This window comes from Ruditapes philippinarum, unplaced genomic scaffold (assembly GCF_026571515.1).
Source record: "Ruditapes philippinarum isolate M1 unplaced genomic scaffold, ASM2657151v2 ctg22297_1_1_1_1, whole genome shotgun sequence".
Classification (NCBI taxonomy): Eukaryota; Metazoa; Mollusca; class Bivalvia; order Venerida; family Veneridae; genus Ruditapes; species Ruditapes philippinarum.
In genome coordinates this window covers 416-10,198 of record NW_026851692.1, presented here as the reverse complement: position 1 = coordinate 10,198, position 9,783 = coordinate 416, and the positions used below count along the sequence as shown (strand labels likewise).

Below are 9,783 nucleotides of genomic sequence, written 5' to 3'. Positions count from 1 at the left end.
TGGGACCAGTCAGTACCAGCAGACTTTGGATTTTCTTTTAATTTGGCAATTTGCACATTTATGATCATGGATTAGATATAACTGATAAACCAATTTATAACAGAGGATGAAATCATTTGGTATGATTTGTTTTTGGTTGCCTTCAGTTTTGAGCATGAAATACCTTAATTGCAAAAATGTGTTTTATGAGTCCTGTGTAATTGAATGATATAAACGATAGCAAAGTAAATACTATCCAAAAGAAATTTTGACAGTCACTTCAAAATTGGGAAAAAAAGAAACATTTCTCCTCTGCTTTGGGAATAACATCTATCTATTTCTGGTGACTTTGTTGGGTATAAACTGTTAATGTATTACAGTACATTAAATAGTGAACAGGTCCGGCTATGGTCAAACAGCATGGATAGTGGCTTGCTGATCTCCACTGGTCATATGGGACACAGTTAGTTGCTGCCAGCAGTCTATATGTTAAAATTACATTTTCTCCAACAAAATTAACATTTTTGTGGGAAAAAAAATCATGTGCAAACATTTTTTTTTGAGAGTTTCCTCCCTGGCAACTTGTTAATCACATTATTTTTTACCTTTTTCATCACTTTTACTTTTTTATTATCTCCCTTGTTATAGTTGGAAGAACGGAGTGTTGAATCTCACCAGTTTATTCATATGTTATAACAGCAAATATGTTATTGTAGTACTGTTTTACTGTTTAGTGCCTGTGTTGGTCTTTTAAGTGTTTTTATTATTATCATTATATTATTATTATTATTTTATTTCAAATTTCTTCAGTGTCTTTTTTTCTTTATCCCCTAAAAAATCATTATTTAATAGACTCTTGATTTTATATTATTTCCTTCCCTTACAAGAAAATCTGCCTAAGGTTTAATTATATATGTACTATGCCGTTTTTGTGAGGGAAATTTCTAAGATTTACAAGAATCCTACTGAAAGTGTAAATTTTTTACTTTTTCTGCAAAACTTTTTTTATGAACGAAAGTAAACAGAAGTAAAATGGAAAGATCTATTTATAAGCTTATGAAAATTATCATAAATATGATAAAAAGAAAGAAAAAAAATATTGTTGAGATTTTAAAGATAGAAAGAAAAACAGATACTATATATATAACAAGGGAAGTGCCGCCCTTCTGTCTGATAACCAAGGCAAAAGTTGGATTGTGTTCTCTTTTAGTCACATTCATGTTTCCTCATGTTTCACTGGTAACTTACAGGAAAAGGACTCAAGAGTGGTTCATTAAGCTATACAATTTCTCTGTAATTCAGCTTGTAGATTTTTTCCTGTAATTCAGCTTAAATTATATGTTTAATCTAAAATAAAAACAGAAAACACAGGTGTCATTAAAGCCTTATATAATTATGCCAGGAAATTATTAAAAACATTGAAAAAAATAATCGATTCAGCATTATGACATACACATTTCGTCACCTTGGCGCAAAAAGTACTGTAACTGACATTTTTGAAATTTTACAGGAGACACAAAAAACTGATTTGTTCATTTTGAGTAAACCATTTTAATTCCAGACAATAATGTTAAAATATCATTAAAAAGTATTATTAAATTGGTTTTTTAACATTACACTTATTCATTATGTATAAAAAAGTAATTAGACATTCTTCTTACACTTACATGACTTTTTGCACTGTGATTTTAAAACGCAATAAGTGATGTAAGTGCACTTACCATAGTTTTTGCACTAACTTTAATTTTAAGTATCGAAGTTACTGCATTGCATAGACATTTAAAGATGTTTATTATAAACAAATTAATTGCAAGGTTTGTTTAAAATGTGTCATTATGGATTATGAACCACATTTATTACATTAAACATATGAAATTTAAAAATTGAATATTTAAAAAAATAATTTTAAACAGTAACAGTAAGTCCAAAGCAGTGTATTTTTTTTACTTTCAAAGTAATTGTAAGCATTAATCACAACAAAATTACATGAAAACTGCAGACATGGCTTGATTTAGTCTGTACATGAGCAATAATGAAAAGTGCAACAGCCCTGACACCCCCTTAAGCTGTAATTTTCAAACTAAATCAATGATTACAGAGGACCAGAAAAAACATAACAACACTGAAGTGAATTAGTACGTGAAAACTTGTTAACCATGTTTTTTACTGTTGTCATTTTCTAATGGTACAGTTTATTTATGTATTTGTTATAAAAAGGGGTATTTGAAGATCAATATATCATAATATCTATATCTCAATAATATCCAACCATCACAGGGACATAGACTTTGAGATTTTGGATAAAACCACTAGGAATCCTGAACTTTTCTGAATATTTTTGGTTGGATGTAGTCGAGATTTTGGATGAACCTGCTAAGAATCCTAAACTTTTCTTGCCCAACATATCCCAGTGAGATCCTTTTATAATATCTCTCATGAACAGACTTCAATTTTAAATATATAATTTGTTTTCATTGCTTCTCCTTTTCAAAATTTTAAATATATTTTTTTCAAATTGTCTTATTTCCTGCACCAAACTTTGAGCCTTATACACCATATCATTATTATGGTTTAATAGTTTTGATTATATTTAAAAATTCAGGTTAATGTCTGTGACGTTATTTGGTTTGGGTCTATGTGCAATTTGCACAATTGTTGAAAATTGAGATTTTCTGTTAATTAAAGTGTTTTACATGCACAACATAGGGAATAAACTGAGTCATTCTTAATTTTTGATCATATGTATGAATGTATGGGAGTTGTAGATGCACCACATTAGACGTGACCAATATATTATTGAAACAGATTACATGCCTTTGTCTGCCATGTTTTTAACCAGGTTTTCCGAAGGAAAAAACTGGTTATTAGATTGAGGTATGTCGGCGGGCGGGCGGATGGGCGGACGGGCGGGCGGGCGTAAACAATTTCTTCCGTGCGCAACTCCTCCTACATTTCTCAATGGATTTTGACCAAACTTTCACAGAAGCTTTGTCATCAAGTGCCCTGGGGCATAATGTCAGGGATTTGTGATTGGATAATATTTAACGAAATTATGGCCCTTTGTTTTTTTTTTTATATAGAATATAAAGTGAACAATTTCTTCTGTGCGCAACTCCTCCTACATTTCTCAACGGATTTTGACCAAACTTCTCAGAAGCTTTGTCATCAAGTGCCCTGACACATATTGTCAGGGTTTTGCAATTGGTATATATTTGACCTAATTAATGGCCCTTTGTTTTTTTTCATTATATAGAATTATATAGTGAACAATTTCTTCTGTGCGCAACTCCTCCTACATTTCTCAACGGATTTTGACCAAACTTTCTCAGAAGCTTTGTCATCAAGTGCCCTGACACATATTGTCAGGGTTTTGCAATTGGTATATATTTGACCTAATTATGGCCCTTTGTTTTTTTTCATTATATAGAATTATATAGTGAACAATTTCTTCTGTGCCCAACTCCTCCTACATTTCTCAACAGATTTTGACCAAACTTTCACAGAAGCTTTGTCATCAAGTGCCCTGGCGCATATTGCCGGGGTTTTGCGATTAGATAATATTTGACCTAATTATGGCCCTTTGTTTTTTTTCCTTATATAGAATATATAGTGAACAATTTCTACAGTGCGCAACTTCTCCTACATTTCTCAACGGATTTTGACCAAACTTTCACAGAAGCTTTGTCATCAAGTGCCCTGGCGCATTTTGTCAGGGTTTTGTGATTGGATAATATTTGACCTTATTATGGCCCTTTGTTTTTTTTCCTTATACAGAATTGAACAAATTCTTCCGTGCTGAACTCTTCCTACATTTCTCAACGGATTTTGTTCAAACTTTCACAGAAGCTTTGTCATCAAGTGCCCTATCACATATTATCGGGGTTTTGTGATTGGATAATTTTTTACCTAATTATGGCCCTTTGTTTTTTTCCTTATACAGAATATATATAGTGAACACTTCTTCTGTGCGCAATTCCTCCTACATTATTCATGTTTTACATTGCACATAGTTACATTGTTTGTTGCTTGTATTTGTATTTCAAATACAACATATTTATCTACAATGGTGATAATTGAAAACCTGGTTTCATGGCATTGCCATGTTTCTTGTTATAGAAATTTAAAGAGAAAAGATAAACCAATGTTAGCAATTCAAGGCTATAAACAGTGAAATTGCAGTTATCACATTTTTGTAATACAGTTGTCCTTTTATAATGCAATACTTATATAATGCAATAAGAATGTTCTTTTAAGCAAGTTTTATCTTTATTTTCATAATAAATAATTGAGTCAACAATTGAAAAAAATTTACTAGCTGTCATCGATAGAAATGATATTGATGTATTGTTGATATTTTTCTGTTGATCAGTACACATTTTAGAAAATCAAGATTTTTGATTTAATAATTGAATGTCTAGAAATTATGAAAATTCAACAAAAACATATGCATAAGAATATTTTATAGCAGTGATTGACAAAAAAAATTTATGAAAAGACCATGTTTTTTCTGAAAGCATTTAAACAATTATGGAAAAAATTAGATACAAGTAGATAATACTTAAAGTATGTAATTATCAATATATCTGTGTATCATCAATATTTTCATCTTAAATTTTTTTGCTTTCCAACAAATCAATGACAGCTCTAATATTACTTGAATCATTTAAAAAAAAAATCAAAATTTGAATACTGAAAAATTCCTAGCTATATTGTTGTCGTCAAATTAAAAATAAAACATTTTTAAATGTTAGTTTCCTAAAGTAGATTTATATATAAAATTTGTATTTTAGAAATAATTTTGCTATTTAATAATGCAATAGTGGAAATTTTTAATGCAGTTACAATACTTTTTGCATCAAATAATTTCAACTTATCTGTAAAAAACATTGGCGCAAAAACTCATGTAAGTGTACTTACTGTAGTTTTTGCACCGACAAATTCTGAAGCTGCACTTACGTTTTTTATTTTTATGCCAAAAAAGTCATTTTTTATCAAAATATAGTTTCTAAACTTCGGAGACTGGTGAAACTTTGTATTTCTAACCAAATAATGACAAAAAGTGATTTTCTCAAAAAATGTCAGTTACATGACTTTTTGCTCCAAGGTGACGATTTAAGGTTTATATATACCTACAGTGAAACATCTACAGAAAGGCCCTCTGTATAGCAGTAACCTCTTTCTAAGGACAATGTGAATTGTTCCCAAAGTTAATAATGAATTTATCTGCTGAAGTGCAACATCACTCAGGGCGTCATTGGCCGAGTGATTACTATCGTTGACTTCAAACCACTTGCCTTTCACCACTGTGGGTTTGAATCCTAAAAGGGACTTTGGATCCTATCAAGTGAGGAAGCTGTCAAGCTAGCTTATGGAAGCGTTGGTTCTACTCAGGTGCCCGTTTGTGCCTGAAATAATGCATGGAAGGACACCTGAGGTCTTTCTCTGCCAGTAAAGCTGGAAATGTCGCCATATGATCAGTACTGTGTTGTTGTGATGTAAAACCTAATCAAACAAACAGCTACACCACTCAGCAACATCAAAATCTGTGTCTCCTATATGGTGTGATCTGAAGAGATTGTACATTGTACAATACATTGTTTCGTCTTTAAAATTTTAGAAAATGATTTTTTGTGTGTTTTTTTTTTCCTATTCAAGAAACATGTCAGGTTACTTGATTCCCATGAGATAAACATTGAGGTGAAGTTGTTTTTTTTAAAGGCAGCTTTTCTAGCTTCAAGATATATTAATTTTGTAAACTGACATACTTCCTTCTTATTTATTTTTTTGTTTATTTTACCCTGACATTGTGTAGAATTAGTTTCTATAAAAATATACGTAGCATTTTCATTTTGTGTGTGTGTTTTTTTCATTTTTACCAAATGTGTAGCCTTTTGTATAAATCTAAAACATTTTTCATACTTTATCTTGAAGAAGGACTTTTGCTTGTAAACATTATATTCTTTCCAAGAAGTCATTTTAAATGATGTTATTTCAGTACAAATGTAATTGTGTTTTATGTGTCAAGCAAATTAGTAGAATTATTGGAAAAATTTAGAAAAGACAATCAATTTATCTTTAAATGATCAATTAATCTCAAATACAGTAGAACTTCTATGAGTCGAACTTCGATTAGTCGATTTTCTCGATGTGTCGAAGTAAAATGAAAGTCCCGATTTTTTCTCTTATATATTCCATATAAAAACCTATTTATGAGTCGAGATTTTATGTGTCGAATTTTTCGATGTGTCGAAGTTTTTTCATGGTCCGTATAGAATAAATCTAGTACAATTTACCACAAATAAGTCGAAGTCCTTCGATTATTTTGATACCTTCGATCTCGAGACATTTTTCACACCTTTTCTTGCCGCGAAGACGATTTCCGATCAACTTAACTGACACGTGTCAATTACACAGCCAAGTGTTCAAACAACCTTTGAATGCATTTAAATGTGTGAAAAAATGCTTTAATCGTTACTAATTTAATTGCCGTAGCGGTATTTGAAAGTACATGTAAACAGTAAGAACAAACATACTTTGTGACCCGGTGTCGCGTGTTAATCACACGCTAAAATATTTACTATAAGCTGGTTAAGTTATTGCCCTTTCGAATTGTTACGCCTTTTGTAACTTCTTGTATACGTCAACAGGTAGTTCAAATCATAAGCCGTGAAAAAGTAATTAACATGTCATATTTATCATTGCATAAAGTAAAATATCAGATTAATAAATGAAAGAAAACATGAAATAGGTTACGTTATATATCTTATAATTAGGGCTAGTCACAGATTGAAATTTTGTCATGGAATTCAGAACGATTCATGAGTCGAAGTCCCGATGTGTCGAAGTCTTTACGAAAGTCCCTCCAACTTCGACTTACCGAAGTTCTACTGTACTTGCAAAATAAATGTTTCATGTTAGTGATTTGCTATTCTGACAATTTGAATTAACTCCCTTTTAGACAGAAAAAAATATCAAGAAGATTATTTTTTCTTATCAAGCTACTGTCTTTTGATCGGAAAAATATTGTCATTTTTTATAATAAATTTCATGTTAGAAACTGATCTATACCTAAGAGTAAAGACGACTGTAAAATCGTTAATATCATATGCATGATAAGATAACTCTTACAAAGATTGATTTCTTTACTCAGGTAACAGTTGTTTCCCCTTTTACAACAAGTTCTATACAGTGTATATGTTACTGTAATAAATTGTGGTTTAACTTGTACTTATACAGTCAACATCTGCCAGTTACAAATATTTTGCCTGTAACATTTTAAATCAGTTTACATGACTTAGTGAATGTTTGTTTCTTGTAAGACATTGAAAAAAAAATTGTTTTTTGTTATTTGTAGCCTACTCTGAGATGTCAAGTGATAGATTTTGTACATAGCGTTCGACATCTGACCAACGAAACAAGTATATTCCTAGCTGATAAAGCTCCGGAGCTGGTAAGTATAAAGGCATTTGTTTAAAGGCCCATACTCAGAAATGGTTTTATTTTTTTCATTTCCCTAAAGCTTTTTAATTTTTGTGTACTTTAGTAGTATCCAAAAGGTTACTCTTTGTCTAGTTACATGAAAAATGTATTTCGTTAGATAAGTACAGTTATAGTGAATTAGTATTTTGTTTGGAAGTTTTATGAGATATTATTTTACAAATATGGGTACTTTTTACAAGTTAAAATATCAGTGGCATTTATCGTACATTCTCTAAAACCATTATAAAATTTATGTTTACTAATTCCAAAGAAGTAAAGATTTATTTCTTTCTGAGGCATAATGTGCCTTTAAAAAATATTATTAGGATCACCAATTTACCATCACAACCTTTAAAATTATATTATTAAAATCACAATTTTACCACTTAGTTTGCTAAATTACTTAACAAAGACATTATTTATTAGATATAGTGCTCGTAAAATTTTTGTCATGACTCTTTGTTAAAGTTATAATAAAAGCATTAATTTAATTTAAATTTAGTAGTAGTATTAGTAATAGTAATAAAAGTATTTGTGATAATAGCACTTTTGAATTTTAATCAACTTAGTTATGAAATTATTTATAAATAGCAGAGCATTGAATCTTGAGAATTCAGTAAACATTTTGTTTTTACAGAGGATAAGGCTAGACATTGAGGAGAAACTAAATCATTCCCTGTCTCAAGTTGAGGAGGAGACAAAACAAGTGATGGAAATGTGCAATATTCCCTCTGCACCAATATCTCAGGAAGAGGTAAGTTAAATTGTGCATCTTATGCCAATCTCAAGATGAGATAAATACTTAAAAAAGGCTAGTTAAAAATTCCTCTACACTTATATCTTTGGAAAAAGGCTAGTTAAATATTCCCTCTACATTTATATCTTTGGAAAAGGCTAGTTAAATATTCCCTCTACACTTATATCTTTGGAAAAGGCTAGTTAAAAATCCCTCTTCACTTATATCTTTGGAAAAAGGCTAGTTAAATATTCCCTCTACACTTATATCTTTGGAAAAGGCTAGTTAAATATTCCCTCTACACTTATATCTTTGGAAAAGGCTAGTTAAATATTCCCTCTACACTTACATCTTTGGAAAAATCTAGTTAAATATTCCCTCTACACTTACATCTTTGGAAAAGACTAGTAAATTATTCCCTCTACACTTATATCTTTGGAAAAGGCTAGTTGAATATTCCCTCTACACTTATATCTTTGGAAAAGTCTAGTTGAATATTCCCTCTACACTTATATCTTTGGAAAAGGCTAGTAAATTATTCCCTCTACACTTATATCTTTGGAAAAGGCTAGTTGAATATTCCCTCTACACTTATATCTTTGGAAAATATTTGTTCTGTTCAATTGTATATTAGTCCTATAGACCATCAGCATCTTAATGTCAGGAAGAAATAAAACAGTTTTATCACAGTTACCACTCTGTCTGTATATCCATATGAAAAAATATTGTAGTCATCCTCAAAAAAGGTTATTTGACAATACTTTTAACAAATGGATTTCTAGTTAAATTATTGGTAATAGTTTAGAATTGTGATTGAACGCTTTTTTTTAAATCACTTTTTTGCCAATGACATGCATGTAACACAAAAAAAAAGTATAATGCAATACTCTTATTCTTGTCCTTTTGGCTAAATTTTTCTGAGAAACTTGTTCCCCAGCGTTGATTCTAATGGTCATTTGTCTTTCACTGGTGATTGAGATGTCATGTGAATTTAATAGTTGGCCACCTGTGGAGAAAATGGTAATTACAGGTGAGTTATCCAGGAAAGCCGGTAAAGCTGGATCAGCTGCCATGATAAGACCAAATGTATTAAAATCTGTGAAAGTAAATAAAAAAAAAGGTATTTTTGGATATGATTTGTATGAAAATTATTTGTGTTACAGTTGCTGGCAAGTGTAGAGATGAAACCAAGACCAAAGCCAGGGAAGTTTAAACAGGTGGTTAGTAAACTGAAAGGCAAGAAGGATAAAGAGAAACCTTACATTCCATTATGTAAGCATTTCTATCAAATGTATCCCTAGTATTTTATCATGTATCAGAAGTGTTTTATCATGTATCCGTAGTATTTTATCATGTATTGGTAGTGTTTAAATGTGTATCGGTAGTGTTTTATCATGTATCAGTAATGTTTTATTGTGTATTGGTAGTGTTTTATCATGTATCAGAAGTGTTTTATCATGTATCCGTAGTATTTTATCATGTATTGGTAGTGTTTAAATGTGTATCGGTAGTGTTTTATCTTGTATCAGTAATGTTTTATTGTGTATTGGTAGTGTTTTATCATGTATCAGAAGTGTTTTATCATGTAT

General features: G+C 30.5%; 1 long non-coding RNA gene across 1 annotated transcript; it reads left to right on the top strand.

Moving 5' to 3' along the window:
* Positions 1–6,876: 6,876 nt before the first annotated feature.
* On the top strand, positions 6,877–9,463 carry LOC132737019 (uncharacterized). Its single transcript, XR_009626668.1, has 3 exons — positions 6,877–7,429; positions 8,096–8,212; positions 9,358–9,463. It is a non-coding gene; the product is annotated as an uncharacterized LOC132737019 (long non-coding RNA).
* Positions 9,464–9,783: the final 320 nt, after the last annotated feature.